The 16654-nt window shown below is 47.2% G+C and overlaps 1 protein-coding gene across 2 annotated transcripts in view; it reads right to left on the bottom strand.

Moving 5' to 3' along the window:
* Positions 1-16654, bottom strand: part of GTF2A2 (general transcription factor IIA subunit 2) — a 273573-nt gene that overhangs the window by 184291 nt on the left and 72628 nt on the right. The gene's annotated exons all lie outside the window — the stretch shown is intronic.

Raw genomic sequence — 16654 nt, 5'->3', positions numbered from 1 at the left:
CACCGCCGGTCATAGGGGGTTTCACACAACATTGGAAATCTTAAGAGAGGTTGCATACTGGCCACACATGGGGCAGGACCTCGACCAATACTTGAAGGGGTGTCTTGTGTGTGCGCAATTTCAGCCATCATCCCTTACGCACCGGGCGCCTTTACAAAAGAGGGGAATGACACTGCCATGGTCAGATCTACAAATCGACTTTGTAGGCCCTGTGATTCGCTCGGCTAGGGGGAATAAGTACATGTTGACTGTGACATGCTTGTTTACCAAGTGGGTGGAATGTCTCCCAGCCCCAAATTGCAAGGCAGAAACTGCAGCTGCCTTGATGATTAACCACATCTTTTCCCGTTTTGGTCTACCTCAAAGGATTGAGTCAGACAGAGGTAGCCACTTCACCAGTGAAGTAATGACAAAGATGTGGGAGATACTGGGGGTCAAGAGAAAGCTGCATATTGCTTATAGACCAGCTTCTTCTGGGGCAGTAGAGAGATATAACCGGACAATTGTGAGCATATTAAAGAAGTTTGTGGCAGATTCTGGGCCAAGTTGGGATATCCGATTACCTCTGGTCCTAATGGCTATCAGATCTACCCCTTCATCTGCAACCAAAATGTCACCATTTGAGCTGATGACTGGGCGCAAGATGGTGCTTCCCCAGCATTTGCTCTACAGGACCCAAGAGCAGACACTGATAAATGCCTCCACAACTCATGAGTATGTGGAGAATTTAAGGAAACACCTTCAACATGCTTTTGCTTATGCTCAGCGGAATCTAGAAAGATCAGCTGATAGCATGAAGACCCACTATGACCTGAAAACTTCCAGGAAGGAATATCAGGTGGGAGACCGGGTCTATCTATACAACTTCCAAAGGAACCAGGCCAAGCAGCGCAAATTTTTGCCTACATGGAAGGGACCCTTTGAGATCATCGACAAGATCTCCCCTGTGGCCTACAAAATCCACATCCCCAAAGGTCCTTTGGCAGAGGGGGAAGACAAGTGGGTCCACATAAACCAGTTGAAATGTTGCCATCCCAGGCACACTCTGCAACAACTGGAGGAATCCTCTGGAATCCTAGCGGGTACTGTCTCAGACTAATTCTGTTCCAATCATAAAACATACCACATCTAGTCTCTAAAATATTGTGATTTGCACGAAACTGTCTTAGTTATACTGTTTTTTTTTTCAAAATAAGAATGTAATGTTTCGTGATGATGAAATGCATATGCTGCCCCACTAGCTCAACGGTGGTGGAAAAACGTCTATGAATAGGTATTGCCGCTTTTGCTTTATCATCCTAGGAGAGATGAAACCATGAAGAATAACCAAGAAGGACGATCCGGAGACCGGGAACGAAGATCCAATGGGCCCAGTGGACCGCCCAATACTCCCATCAGGACTGGCGAGGAGAACCGATCGATCAGTACCGGATGGAGAAGAAGATGAACTGTGCCATCTATTGGAAGAAGATGAGGAAACATCCCAGGTCTTGCGAGTCCCATTCGTGAAATAGAATGGCCATCGCAAGAGGGGGGCTTGTGGGATGTATTTACCCATGCATCCGAGCCCTACCTCAAAACTGTGCAGTACCGACATGGAAAACCTCATGATGGCCAGAGCTTCCCAGAAAATGCACAGGGAAATGGGTTGCCAAAGGAAAAACAGTAGCGCCGGTTAGCTTCAAAGCGCTTTAAAATCACCATTGGACTACCCGCACAGTAGTCTGAAACCATTGGGAATGGCAATGCTGATTGCCAAATGCAACCTAGAATTGTTGGGAATTCATTTTCTTAAATCCCAAAAATGGGTGCAGTACCAGTACTCACCACTATCCAAAAGCCGGCAGTTTAAAACCACCCTGTGTTTCTCTGAAGGCAAGCCAAAGTGCCTATTTCAAACATTGCAATATGTGCAAAATATTCACTGAACACCAGCAGACATTTGGTAGAATGGAGTTTTGTGTGCCTACAAAATCTGGGAAATGAAGAGCCCAGAACAATGCTTATAACAAAACTGGCTGAGCTGTGGATTGCAGCAGTTTAAGTTGCACTGGATTTAAAGACACTAAAATCGAAAATGTTTAGATGAAATGAGTGACCTATGTTTGGTGTCACATGCCTTTGTAACTGTTGAAATGCCATAGTTTTGCACTTAGAATCAGCATTTTAGCTGCATATGTAAAAATGTTTTGTTTTATTTGAATGCAGGAACTGGGGAACAAAAAGTGACATTTTATCTGAAACCTGGCTTAAGGAACTGAATTCTGCCTGGCAACTACCCCCATCAGAAGGGAAACTTGAGTCACAGCTGTGTTCCCAGGCCATCTGCCCTTTTGCTGCTCACACAAAGGATATGCCATCTATCTGATAATTGAATTACCTGCTCTGCAGGAGAGTGAACAAAGCCCTCTTCACTCAGGCAAAGGTTTTTATTACCGCAGTCGTAAAAAGTGGCTTCCTCCTGAGGAAAGGGGAGGAGCACTGCCTGTGAGAGCAAGCTGGCTTGGCAGAACTGGATTGCTGAGAGGAAACCACACCCCTTTGGAGCCAGAACATAACTCTAAAAAGATGAATAACTCATAGAGCGGACATGTGAAAATTTTATAAATGATACCATAATTCTTGTGATTTTTCTGCCCACATTTTAAGAGGTTTTTCGACCCGGTGGCGTGTTCAGAGGGGTTTTAGCGGAAAAGTGGATATAACTCTAAATGTATGCATGTTAAAAATCTGAAACTTCATCAGTTAATGTCCCTACTCCCTGCGCACATGTATGTAAAGTTGGGTCAATGTCAGAAATTGAAAAATCAGTTAAAAAGTGAAATATGTGCCATTTCTGAATGCAAGCTCCCAGGAAGAGCAGAGTTTGAACAGGGGATACCTCCTGTAATGCATGATGGGTGCATATGATTTTAAAACAATATGTACCTCTGCAAATATGTATTTGTTTCAAATCTAGATTTGTGTGTAAGTTGACAGGAGGAGTGGACTTTCTGCAGGCTGTAAAATGACATCACTCTGACTCGCAGTTCATTCCCCAATCAAATGATAAATGGAAGTTTGACCAATTAGAAGCTGAGAGAGAGGTAGGGTCAGTGATGCTAGAACACACCCACATTCTAAACACATAAAAGCAGACAGTCAGGACAGATAGGGACCGTCAAATTCCATCTGCAGCGGGACGCTCTGCCGGAAAAATCCATACTTTACCTCCATCAAACCTCCAGAAAGCCAAACTAGAGACTTCAATCTATCCAGAACTAAGAGACCAGACCAGAGAGAAAGCAGTGCTGTACCCAGAGAGACCCAGACCAGCAGAGAGAGCTGATCCAGATCACTGTGAAGTGCAGAGGCCAGACCAGAGGCGAGTTTAAAACCTGACCAGATCCATGACGAGGCCCATTTCACTCAAGAATATAGTGTGAGTACCTAGAAAACTGTGCAGATCCAATCTCCTAGTTAAAATAATATAATTCAACCTATTTTAACCTAAGTAGAACTGCCTGATAGATCCAAATCTGTCAACTGTCATTTGCAAAGCTGTCACTTGTCATTTCGTAGTTGCAAGCTGCACGTGTCTTTTTGAACTTTAAAATTTCAAATCTGAAAAACGACCTTTATTTAATCGCTCATATCTCCGCAACCGTTTGTGCTAGAGACTTGCAGTAACTTTCATTTTGAAGCTGAGATCCTAGGCTTTCCTAGGACCCCAAAACGATAGAGATAGTCCTTGTGGTTCCTCTGTAATAGCGCTCGGCGCATCCGCGAATTTTGCCGCGATTTGCAAATTTCTCCACATGTAAAATCAGCTGCTGCTTGCCTTCCATTTGCCAGAAATTCGTTTAACCTGCTAATCATTCCTGAATCATTGCTAGTGTGAGCCTGGACTAATATTAACTAGATACCACTCACCCTGAACCTCTGACAGGGAATTAAAAGCATTTTTAGCATATTTTTAATTCATTGCCAGCACATATCCAAGCAATTTGGGCCTGTGTTTTCAAACTTATGTAGTCTAAGCTTGCTGGATTGAACTGAATTACCGTTGATTGCATTTCTGAGAACTGTGTGCTTCCTTCCATTTCCTTGCCTTGCATCAAGGGGGGGGAGGGGATTGCCAGAGAAAAGTGATTACATTGTTTTGTTGAAATCATATTGAGTATTTCTATACTGCATTTCATTCATTCAACCTTGCATCCATTTGAACTCTATAAAGCAATTTGTACCACCTTCTTCTTTTGTTCCTATTCACCTGTGTGCTATCTTATCTATTTCATCTCAACTCCTTAGTAATTATAAAGAAGTGTGCTAGTGCCAGATTCTCCGTTGTGGATCTTTATCATATCAGATTAAGTGTGCTATTCAATTATTAATTTATTATAAAGTGTCATATATATATCTATTGTTTAAATTATCAAATAAACCTTTTAAACTTGCAAAACAGAACTACTTCTTGGCTCAGTGGGGTCAGGGGGATTCCAAGAGAGGGGTGTTATATAGGGGTAGTCATCCAGAACGCATGAACTGGACCTAAAGATATATCAATAAGGGTTTTCATTCAGTATTCTAGACTAGGCGTTAACTTAGCTGTAGTGCTGAATTGAATCCTCTTACAATATGGCATTTATAACACGCCTATACACAAGTGTTTCAAGGAGCAACGAGGCAAGGGAGGGGGAACAGAGGTAAGACAGCCAGTCATCTTGCTAGACCAGGTGTCGTTCAGATCACAAGTGCAGGGGAAGGGGGCGTAGTGCAGTATACTGGAAAATAAAACAAGATAAATAAAAGAACTACCAGCTGGTGGCAAGTGCAGGGTGAGTGTGGACATAAGTGCTGGTGTGGTGACTGTAGCGATACAGAAAACATTCCCCAGGTGCATGGGTTGCCAGGGAGGCAATGCAGGTGTGCAGCTGGCAGGGCTTGGGCCCGAGATCAGATGGGTGGCCAGGTAACCAGTGCAGTCTCATTATCAGCCAGAACTTCAGCAGCGGAGAGATAGCAGAAGAAGAGTAAGGTTTTAAGGTGCTTCCGGAACCAAAGATAGTTCTCAAGTTTCAGGGCGGATGTTCCAGGGGAGGCCCCAGCCGAAGAGAGATCTACCACCAACTCGTTGCTTGGATAAGCGACTGACCCTGAAGGAGTTGGAGGCGGATGAGGGAAGATATTTATGAAGCGAGAGTTTAAAGGTATTGAGGGCCCGAGGCCCTTAAGGCCTTGTGGACGATGCAGATGGTTTTGAACTTAATCCTCACAGCCACTGGGAGCCAGTGCAGATTTCAGTCCTGGAGAGATACGATACTTGGGCTTGAGTCCAAGGACAAGTCTCGCAGTCATGTTATGAATGAGTTGCAGAGGGCGTAGAGTAGAAGCAGGAAGATTTAGAAAGAGGCTGTTGCAACAGTCCAGCCTAGAGAGAACCAAAGCTCTGGAGACAGCAAGTTTCTGGGGGAAGGAGAGGAAGGGAGGAATACTTCTGAGTAGGTGCAGCTGGTAGTGTGACTTCTTGGAGACGTCAGACGTGAGGAGAGAGAGTTAGTCTTGTAGGTGGGAGAAGGAAGAGGGCCAAGAGTGGCTGGCCAGAGAGCTGCAGGAAAGGAGGGAGTGGGTGTGCCGACGAGGAGAATCTCAGTCTCTTACTGGCATGAAGGCAGATCATTGGCTGCACACCACTCCTGGATAGCAGACAGACAGGTGAGGGACAGTATAGGTGGCCGAAGGTAGCCTGTAAATGAGCAGAGTGTCATCTGCATAGCACTGAAAGTTGGGTTAGAGCGGCAATGCGGTGGGCAAGGAGTGCCAGGTATTGGTTGAACAGCTAGGGAGAGAGGTTAGACACCCATGGGGGACACCACAGGTAGAGAAAGAGGAAGGACCCAAGTTGGACCTGGGTCAGTCGGAGAGGAAGTTGGCCAGCTATGCCAGGGCCTGACCTGTGATACCTAGGTTATCACGGAGACAATTAAGCAGGATGGCATGGTTTTACAGGTTCAAAGGCAGAAGAGAGATATGATATAGCATTTGTAACGCACCTATGCACAAGTGCTTCAAGGTACGATGAGGCAAGGGGGGGGACAAAGGGAGGACAGACAACAATTCTACTAGGCCAGGTGTCATTCAGATCTCGCAAGTGTGTGGGAAGGGGGCAGGGACAGTGCAGAACAAGATAACAATAAGTAACAACCATGCACTTGCCACTTTCTGGCTAAGTGTGGACATCAGGTGTCAAGGGCTGGTAGGGGGACTGTAGGGATACAGAAACAGTCCCCGAGTGCAGTGTTTGCCCAGTGGGCAGTGCAGGTATAAGACGACTGCTGGGGAGGGACCTGGGCCCAAGATCGGCGGGTCTCCAGGTAGCCAGTGTAGTTCAGGTTTTAGCCAAGCGGTCAGCAGAGAAGAGGGGGAAAAAGAAGCACAGAGAAAGGGGTGCTTCTGGAACTGGAGATGGTTCTCCTCAAGTTTAAGGGAGGCTGTTCCAGAGGCAGGCACCAGCTGAAGAAAGATCTACCACCAACTTGTGCTTGGAGAAGCGGCTGACCCGTTGGAAGCTGACCCAGGAAGCACGCCATTTCCTCTCTGCCACCCCGCACTTGCATTTTAGGGTGACGAGGTCTGAGTCGTACCAGGAGTTGCACCTGGCTTTGGGCTGCAGGCGGATCCTCATGGCAGGGGCAAGGATATCAAGAGTATCAGATATAGCAGAGTAGAGCATGGAGAGGGCTGTGTCAGGGTGAGAGTCAGCCAAAGGAGGAGCGGGGGGGGGGGGGCGGGGAGGGGCCTGGGGAGCAGAGAAATTGGCAGCAAAAGCCTCAACTGATACACGCTGCATGGGTCGGATGACCGAGAAGGTGGGTGGCAGTGATGGAAGTGGCTTGGCCTGAGGGTTAGAGAGGGTAAGCTGGGAGGAAAGGAGAAAGGGATCACTCCAGGAGAGGAGCGGCGAGAGGGACAGAAAGGTGAAGGTCTGAGGAGAACAGAACATCAAGAGTGGGCCCTACCGAGTGAGTCAGGCCAGACGGGAGAATAGTGAGTGAGAGTCAAAGAGGTTGCAAAAGAGTCCAAAAGGGAGGACAGGAGGCATCCAGGTGGATGTTGGTCTCCAAGAAGGAGGAGTTGAGTGGTCGAGGCCAGGAGTGAGGAGGAGGGTTCCGCCCATTCAGAGAGGAAGGAGGAAATCTGACCAGGTGGCCGATAGCCACAGTAAGGGGATGGCTAGGGGAGAGACTGCAGACGAGGCATTCAAAAGAAGAGCAGGCCTGCGTAGGAATGACCGAGGCAGGAATCCACTCGGGAAGATCAGGGATACACCCCCTCCGGAGCGGTTGGACCTGGGCGCGGAGAGGATCTTGTAGTCATTGGGGAGCAGCGTGTCAAAGTTTCTGACAGAGCTGGCTGTGAACCATGTCTCGGTGAGGCCAAAGAAATCGAGGCCAAGTTCTTCCAGAAGGCGGCAGATGTCAGGAGTGTTTGACAACTGAGCGAGAGTTAAGAGTGGCAATGTGGAGAAGGTTGCCATCCTTGAAGGACTTCCGCAGAGAGGTACAGATCAGAGGTATGCCCTGCGGAGGTGTGGAAGGAGCCCAATAGGGGCGGGGGGGCAGAGACTGAATTTAGAGGGCAAGATAGCAGAGGATGAGGCGGCATAGAGAAGCAAGGAGGATGCGGAGGGGGAGAGTGGACAGCAGGAGAAGAAAGGAAATTGATGAAGTGCGGGATAACATCAGAAATCCATGCTCCTGTGCCCCAGATCGTTGAAAGGAACACAAAGAAAGGAACCCAAACGGAACAGGCCAATCGGGATGAGGAGACTACTGAAGATCACTCTAATGTATGAGTTGCATCAAGAGTGGGCCGGTGTCAGGCGGGGCAAGCAGTGGGAGCGGATCAGTGCCTTGTGGCGATACAAGTCCAACCCGAAGGGCCCTCTCTACCAGAAGTCCCTGGACAGAGTAACTAAGGAGCCCAAGGTGGGGGGGGGGGGCACCAATCCCCGAAACATCTCCCTCTTACACTCATCTGACACAGGGAGAAACATTGTACGAAGAAACGCACTAGTGTTCCAACTCCCCTTAGACAAATGCCGGCAGAAAATAAAGCGGATGAGCGAGGGCAGTAGCAACGCCATCTTGTCACTGTAATGTCCTATGGACTCCGGGCGACCTGTAAAGCTCAGCTAAAGAAATTCCAAATATTAGAAAAGAACTAGTGTTTCATGGAAGAGTAGAGTACTGCAATACAGTGCCATTATCCCTCTTCAGCGGATATGAATCAACTCATGAGTGCTGATGCCACCTGAAGTGAGATGATTAGTTGAGTGAGCTACATGGCCGGCTGCCAATCCCAGTTATAGGGATGCCCTCGTTCAGGCCAAAGAACCCCCCTCACCATCCTTGAAATTTGGGCAAAAACAATAGGGCGAATCTCCTGCAGACTACTTAGATTGACTAAAAGTAGCATTGTAGTATTTGTCCAACATTCAGGAATTACCAAGCCCAACAAGACGGCACAGGAAGCCATAGCCAACTCCTTTGTGGCGGGACTATTGCCAAAGATACAAGCACAGTTAAAGAATGTGTGCATAGGGTGGCAGACAAACTCGTGATGGTTGCAAATCATTGTGTAGTTTTCCAAGAACAAAAAAAGGAGACCTTTGAGGATAAAATTACAACTGATGCAAAGCTCGCAGGGACAGATGCAGAATGTACAGAACACTGCTCAAAATGAGGGGGGTATACTACAAAACGGAGGAGGTATAACTCCTCACCGCGCCCCCAACCCGCAGGACAAACAGCCTGGAAGGAATAAACATGGGCTACGGAGGACAGTCAGAACAACAGAGGCAATGGGCCCAACTGGGCCCTACGGACCAGCGGGGTCTGCAACGGCCACTGCTAAACCTGTAACATTAGCAATTATTTTAATCAGGTGGGGCCTTGGAAAAAACGAGTGCCCTCAGACCATATTTCCAGAGCAATCTGACAAACCCAAAGATCAAAGTTTCAAGCTACTTGCCCCTCAATTCTCCAAATACACACAGCACACCACATCTTACTCGCCAAGAGTCAGTTATCACTAACCAATAGCTAGTGGTGGGTGCACATTGAGGCCTTGACAAAGCAATGCTCAGACTATCCCTGCTGACAATTCTGCCTTCTTCGCCAACTCAAACCACTTTGGCCCTGCTTCATTTCCTAACCTGAATGCTCCAGCATTCGCCCCCGGACCACCTCACTCCACAGTGAGGACTAGAAAAGGATAGTGCAGTCCCAAAGAACATGTTCCACTCAATTGACCAAGATGGCCCATATGTACAATGCAGTGTAGAAGGAATTTCAGCCCATTGCCTAGTGGACACCGGGGCAAGCAAGCCAGACCTGAGCACGGCCACTTCCTCATTGTATCCATGTCCACAGACACTGTAAAAGCAGAAGGAACATCCAATACTCCAGTCCTGCACCAGATTAGGGATTCCCCAATCCCCCACCATTGCAGATTTATCATGGACACACGCCTTCCAGTTTAGCCCTTCAGCTCCAGTAAATCTGTTAGGAAGGGTTTGGTTATGCAAGATCAAATTCATCCACAACTGTACCCCGGATGGAGCATTCTTAAATGTTCCACAAGTTAATACAGAGGTCTTACCAACACTTAATGTAGACCCAGAGGAGTAAGCGCCAAGAGGGAGAATGGTGAGATTCGAAAAACTGGATTAACTCTATACCCACCACCTTGTTGTAGACTCATTAAAATGAAGTAGGATGCATCCCTTTTAAGAATCTCCCCCACATTCTGCAGTACACCATGAAGCCCGAGGCAGAGCAAACACTCCAGTCTTTGAAGCACATTTAAACAAAGGCACAAGTCCCCACTAATCAGCTCTATACAACACCGATACAGCCAGTTAAGAAGCAAGGAAAAGTTATTGTCACGATCCATGCCCCTGACCCCCCCCCCCTTAGGTATAACAGCCCCCGGGCAGCAGTGGGGCTTAAGCCCTTCACACCGGCCCCCAAGGGCGTTAAAACTCCATCAAAAACATACATGGAGTCAGTCCTGACGCCTTTGGCACCAGGCTCATTATCAGGAATAAAGCAATACCAGTTTTGGACCTTAATCCAACATGGAGGCCTATTGCACAGCTCAATTCTTTAGAACCAAGCCATGTGGTCTAGTGTTTTGGGTGTGGCTGGGCCTGGAACTACTTAACTTGGAACTACTTTTCCTGGGCTATTTAAACCACACCCAAACAGCAGAACACGCTTCGCGTTATTTTGCACTCCTGCAGCGTAACGCTCACTGTGTCCAGCGCCTGCTCATCTGCTTCTCCGGTGGCCCGATCGCAAAGCCCTAGATCCAGATTCGATTAATAACCTGGAACAAGAACAGCATTAGCGAGCAAGAACACTTACCTGTGAAGTAACCGGCCTTGAATCCATCCTGCGCTTCTCTTACCTCGCCCATCTCCGGGTTTCACCGCAACCTGCAAGGGAGAAGAAACAAGGTCAGCATTAACAAAGCACTCACCTGGGCAAGCAGCGCTTCGATCGTTCATCACTCCGTAATCTCACTGCAACCTGTACAAAGAAGAGAACACAGGTTAGCAATTAACACCAATAAACAGCGCAGAGCTCTGCGCATCAATAACTCACCGTGGTCTTCGCCATCGGCGCAGCAACTCCAAGATCGCAACCATCCCTGTGAAAACAAAAAGACATGGTTAGGAACAGCATAGTGGAGCAAGACACCAAGAAGACAGAAAACGAAGGGAAAGAAGGACAGAACAAAGACAGAAAAGACATAACTCACCTGGAAGACAGCAAGCAGAGTCGGAGTCACAGCCGACATAAGGGCACACGGACCAGTGAAGCAACTAGGTCCACGGAACACCCGCACCAACCACGCGCCCGTGCACAGAGACGCAGAACGGAGAGTTCAACGCACAAAAACCTAAGGTGAGCAATAACCACAAGGGAGGGGATTTGGACCAGATGTAGGTGGTAGTCCACCCATCACAGAACCAGCATCTTAACCCTCTATTCTCCGGTTATAGGTGCTACCCAACGTCTGGCACATAACCAAGCAGAGAGGGGTCCGGGATAGCGCTTAGCCCTCCATCCAGTATTGTGTGGCGCCCCGTGGATACCAGGTGAGCGTAACAGTTATAGCGTTTTGTTCAAGACCGGATAACTATTAATGCAGTATTCTGCTCAGTCCCCATACATACCCAGTAGTATGTGTTCACATTTCACAGAGAAATTCAGTACACCTGGACCAGTTTGGCCCAGGGGCATACTGAATCCCCTATGCTTTTCTCCCAACATCTGAAGTACTGTTTAGATGACATTCCTTGGTGGGTCAGTCCTGGTCCAGTATGTGGATGATTTGTTAATTGCCTCACCTTCATATGAAGCGTAAGCAGGACACTTTCTGTGAAGGGACATAAGACAACCAAAACTAAATTACAGCTTTGCAGAAAATAGGTGGTGCTTAAGATTCCAAAACCCCAGACTATTACACAGAGGAGAGCCTTTTTTGGATATTGTCGAGTACTGCAGAAAGTGGATTGTAGGGTACCCTGAAATTATTAAGCCCCTACAGCAATACATCAAAGTGACCCCTTACAGTGGACTCCAGAGGCTGGAGAAGCCTTTGTGAAGATAAATAATAAATAGCCTGCATAATGCTTCAGGCGCAGAGTTGATAGCGCCAACAAGAACATGCATACTGGTTGCCCAACAATCTGAACATTTATAGAGATTCATGCTATGCAATTAGAGAATCCCACGACTTTTGGTGAGCCCTGGAAGCAGCAAGACTTTGACCTAGACAGGATTTCCCCCATTACAAGTAGCCAAGATGTTAAGGCCCTGCCTGTTAGATGCCATTATGTTACCCGAAAAAATAGCCATCAAGTGTGCCGCACATCAGCCCCTGGATGATGAAATTCGTTGCTGCAATGACTTTGCAGATTGGACCGCAGCAGTGACTGAAATGGAGAGTTTCACCCAGTAAAGATAAGCCCTATTCCCTATCCATATCTGACTCTGGAGGAATTGACCTTAATGCAGGAGAATACTCCTCCTAATAAAAAGGATAAATGGGCAAGAAGGGCTGTATTACATAATGAATGTGCTGCGAGATGACCAAATTGAATAAGTGGCAACCAAAATATTATGCCACACCTTGTAAAATGTTTCATGTGCAGGCTCATGCGGAAAGAAAAGGGATGGTTATGTCACTGGAGAAGTCCTGGGTTGCCCCCGAATTTTCAAAAATGAGTAATGAATATTGTAGACAATTGTTATGAAAAATAGTCCTTTTGCAAATTTCCCTATGAAACCCAATTCCTTTTGCTCCTTTTTTTTTTTTATCATGTCCCGACTGTTTGAAGTGAAGTAAAGCCTTATGATTCACTTTTGCTCATTTGTTAATGGGGAAACTGACAGTCCTAGAAACTATAGGTACTGGTAAACTGTTTCCCTTTTGAATTCTTGTATTTAAACATTGCACACATCACAGTGCAGTGCAACGGGGATACTTTTGTATCATCCAAACATTTTACACAAAGAAGTTACTTACCCCTGGTAACTGTTCCTCCCACGTATTCCTCATCTTGTGATATCTCGCCAGCTTTGCTGCTTCAGGGGGGGGGGGGGGGGGGAGAGGGAGAAAAAAAAATTGCTGTATGCGATGCCCTCACGTCGATGTCCCGCGAGGGCCTCCGTCGAGGTCTTCTGTATAAATAGCGCATGAAGCGTCCGTTGGCTTCAGCCCTTTTTTTTCTGTACCCCTTTTTGGAGGGATTAACCAGGCGTACCCAAGAACGCAAGCTCTCAGAAAACACAGTGGAAAACACGTAAATTGTACAGCGGGGTAGGCTGAGGGGCGGTGAGGAATACGTGGGAGGAACATCCAATCAAAAGAACGTTACCAGTGGTAAGTAACTTGTTCTTTGAATGGATTGTGCACTCCCACGTATTCCTCATCTTGTGATGGACTCCCAAAGCAGTGACAATTTGGAGCTAGGAGTATCAATCAATTTAATCATGGACCAAATGGAGAACTGCCTTAGCATAAAGTCCTCCTTGAGTGGAGGAAGAATCTAAACAGTAGTGTTTGACAAATGTGTGAATGGACAACCAAGTGGCTGCTGAACATATGTAATTTATTGGGACATGCCTTTAAAGAGCTGCAGAGGTTGCCATGCCCACTGTGGAATGAGCCCTTAGCCCTTCCAGCGGGTCCTTTCCCACAAGTCCAACATTCTCCAATGGCCAGTATGATCCACCTGGATATAAATTGTCTGGTGACTGCCAAACCCAATTTGGGGCCATTATACCCAATAAAAAGTTTATAATTCTGATGAAATTTAGCCATTCTTGAAATGTAAAAGCTTGGAGCCCTTTTTGGGTCTAGCCTATGTAGTCCCTTCCTCTTTGCTGGAATGAGGAGGAGGATAAGGATAGAAAGTTGGTAGCATTACCTTCTGCGACGGATGAAGTCTGAGACTACCTTCAGTAGGAAGGATGGTCTTACCCTTAGGATGACTTTATAGGAAGTAGTATGAGAAGCTTGCAAGTGAGAGCATGCAACTCCCTGCAGACTGATGTTATTGCGATAAGGACCGTTTCCAATGTTAGGAGCCTTGAAGGACATTAATGTAAAGGCTCAAGTGGGATACATGTCAGGAATTTTAATGAGGTTTAGGTCCCAAACAGGTACATTAAATGGGACTGGAGGGTATACATTAGTAAGTCCCTTTAGAAATTGTACAAAACAATAAAGGGGATTTTGAAATCGGAATCCTCAAAAGGGCAAGCGCTGCTAGGTATCCTTGGTTCCAATATGGAGCCCCGACCGGCTAAATGCAACAGTAAGGAAAGCAGTGTACCACATTGGAATGCTTATCCTTGCACCAGTTACTGAATTTATTCCAGCGACAAAAAGGTACAAACATTTGGTTGCTGGCCTTCTGACCGAAAGCAAAATCTCATTACAGCATCCGGGAGGTCCCAATCCTTGTATCTCGGCCTCTCAGAAACCATGCATGAAGGCCAAGTGTTTTGACCTCTGGATGGAGAACCCGGCCTTCCTCGTGAGAGAAGATCTGCTCTTTGTGGAAACATTGGTGTTTTGAGGTGTTGTATGGCTGATCAATGTGCTTACCTTTGTCCCCACCTGTAAAAGTGGCTGAAGACAATCTGAACCCAGATGACAGGCTACTAGGGTTGTCAGATGATTTGGGCCCAGAATGTTAAACAGCAGCCCAGATGCCATTTCCAATGATCAGTCAATGAGTAAAGGACCCATTGCAAAACCTACCATGGTGCCTAAAATATATTCCTCATCTTTCTGAATTAACGTAGTATTGCTACTCCGTTTTAAACTCTAGCTTGGGAAGAAAAGACATTATGAAGGTCACCTACTGGTAAAGGTAGCAGACCAACACAACAGTAGTGGTGAGAAAACTGGCAGAGACCGGTAATGAAACCATGGCCACTGATGTAGTGCCTCTGCCATGCAGGCTTCATAGGGTGGCTGTACCAGGAGGATGCACTATAGGAGACCAAAGTGTAGTACTAGGAAAGGATAAAAATAACTATGTGCAACTCTAATTATGGACTATAATGAACTCTAGCAATAGCACTGAAGTAACAAGAGCGTGTTCCAAAACCACCCAAGCTATAGGTCAGTATAATGAAGACTTAGCCAATCGAAACTGTACGCTCATACAATACCTTGCGTCACCAACCTTGGAGTTCAGAAGGAATACTCTGATGCATAGTCAATCTCTCTGGTACAATACAAGATAGATGGTCTGGATTTCGGTATGTTGTTCTGACTACTTTAGCCACGTTGATATTTACTGTTCCTTTGTCTGTGTTTCAAGTTGCCAACTCAGTTTTCAAATTGCAGTGACGGGGCAAAAGCAGAAGGAGTTGTATAGAGGAAAACAGAAAAAAGGGAAGTAGTTGATCCATTTTGGGATGGGCAAACAGAGCCCTTGAAGCTTGGGGTAGCTACAAGGGCTAGAATTTAGATGGCAGGTTGGGTCGCCTAGAATGAAATACAGTGCTAAGTTTTAGGACACAGCTCACCAATATAAAAACACAAATACCAGGAAACTACAGATTAGCTGCACATTTAGCAAGCTTCCATGAGATGCCCTGATCCATGGCGTGGTGACCGCAGGACAAAAGCTGTAAAGGGACATGGGTGCAGTACTACTTAAAAAAAAAAAAAACTCATAACTATCTGGGAAGATGTACAACACAACACTAGCCAGTACAGTGGATGGGCCTGCTGAGGTCGAGAATGCAGATTCCCCGCTAAGGGGCCAATCAAAAGCATCAGGGTCCCCCACCCCACCCCACGCGCAACAGCAAATCATACCAGGCCCTGGGCAGGCAGCAATTGGGACTGGTTAATGCACAGAGAAGTGCAACTATCTGGAAGTCTAGCCAGATACTAGTTCAAAAAGGATATATTGGCCTCTAACCCTGGTCCTAACGCCGACACCCACATGTTTCCTTCAGACAGACCCTCACCGACATCCTCTTTGTCGTTCCTTCGCCAGATCTATTGGGGGTTAAAGGGGGGTAGCCCTGATCTTTCCCGAGTGGATTCCTGCCTTCATCATTCCCACTCAGACCTACTCCTCTTTTGAATGCCTTATCTGTAGGCTTTCTCTCTCGCCTACCCATTCTCTTACTGTGGCTACCATCTATGGGCCTCCTGGTCAAATCACCTAATTTCTCTGAGTGGGCGGACCTCTCCTCCCCCCTCACTCACAGCTCCTCCTCAGTGATCTCAATATACATTTACACTCTCCTTGCTCCTCCTCTGTACTCTTCCGGGACCTCTGCGACTCCCTGTCCATCCTCCCCTCTGGCCCGACTCATCTGCAGACACTGTCTTGATCTCCTCCTCTCCATCCCTCTGTCCACTCCTCTCCTCTGGAGCGATCACTCCCGCCTCTCATCTCATCCTTTTGCCCCCCCCCACCCCAAAAGCCAAGCCTACCCCAACACTACCACCTACCTTCTCAGACATCAGGCCCTTGAAGCGTGTGTCAGTTGAGGCTTTTGCCGCCACTTTCGCCCCCCCCCACAACGTCCACCATTGGCAGTCTCACATCCTGACACAGCCCTGTCTCTGCTCTAAGTCCAAAACAAAGTGCAATTCCTGGTACGACTCTGACCTAGCTACACGTAAGTGCAGGGCGGCTGAGAGGAAATGGAGACCTTCCTGTTCATCCTCTGACAAACTAGCCTGTTGCGTGCTACAATGGCAATACCGACTCTGTCCTCACCAAGAAGGACACATTCAAGCTTGTGTCTCTGCAGCATCTAACAACTCAGACGAACTCTAAAATCTGCAAGGAGCTGGCCAACCCTGCTGCAGTCTCTACCCCTCCTGTTGCCTCCCAGGCTCTTTGCAATGCCCTTGCCTCTCACTTCATTTAAAAAAACCCAGGACATCCTGTCCCCCCTCTCCACCTCCTCTCCTCTCCTCTCCTCTCCTCTCCTCCTGTGTTTGCTGACCCTCCTTTAACCACCCCACCCCCCCCCACCATCCTTCTAGTCCTTTCGTTTTTCTCCCCCGACAAGGTCGCTAGACCAGTCCCATCTATCAAAGCCTTGCCAAAGCAGGT

The sequence above is a fragment of the Ambystoma mexicanum genome, chromosome 11 (assembly GCF_040938575.1).
Source record: "Ambystoma mexicanum isolate Mex_15411 chromosome 11, UKY_AmexF1_1, whole genome shotgun sequence".
Classification (NCBI taxonomy): domain Eukaryota; kingdom Metazoa; phylum Chordata; class Amphibia; order Caudata; family Ambystomatidae; genus Ambystoma; species Ambystoma mexicanum.
This window is presented reverse-complemented; position numbering and strand designations above follow the sequence as displayed.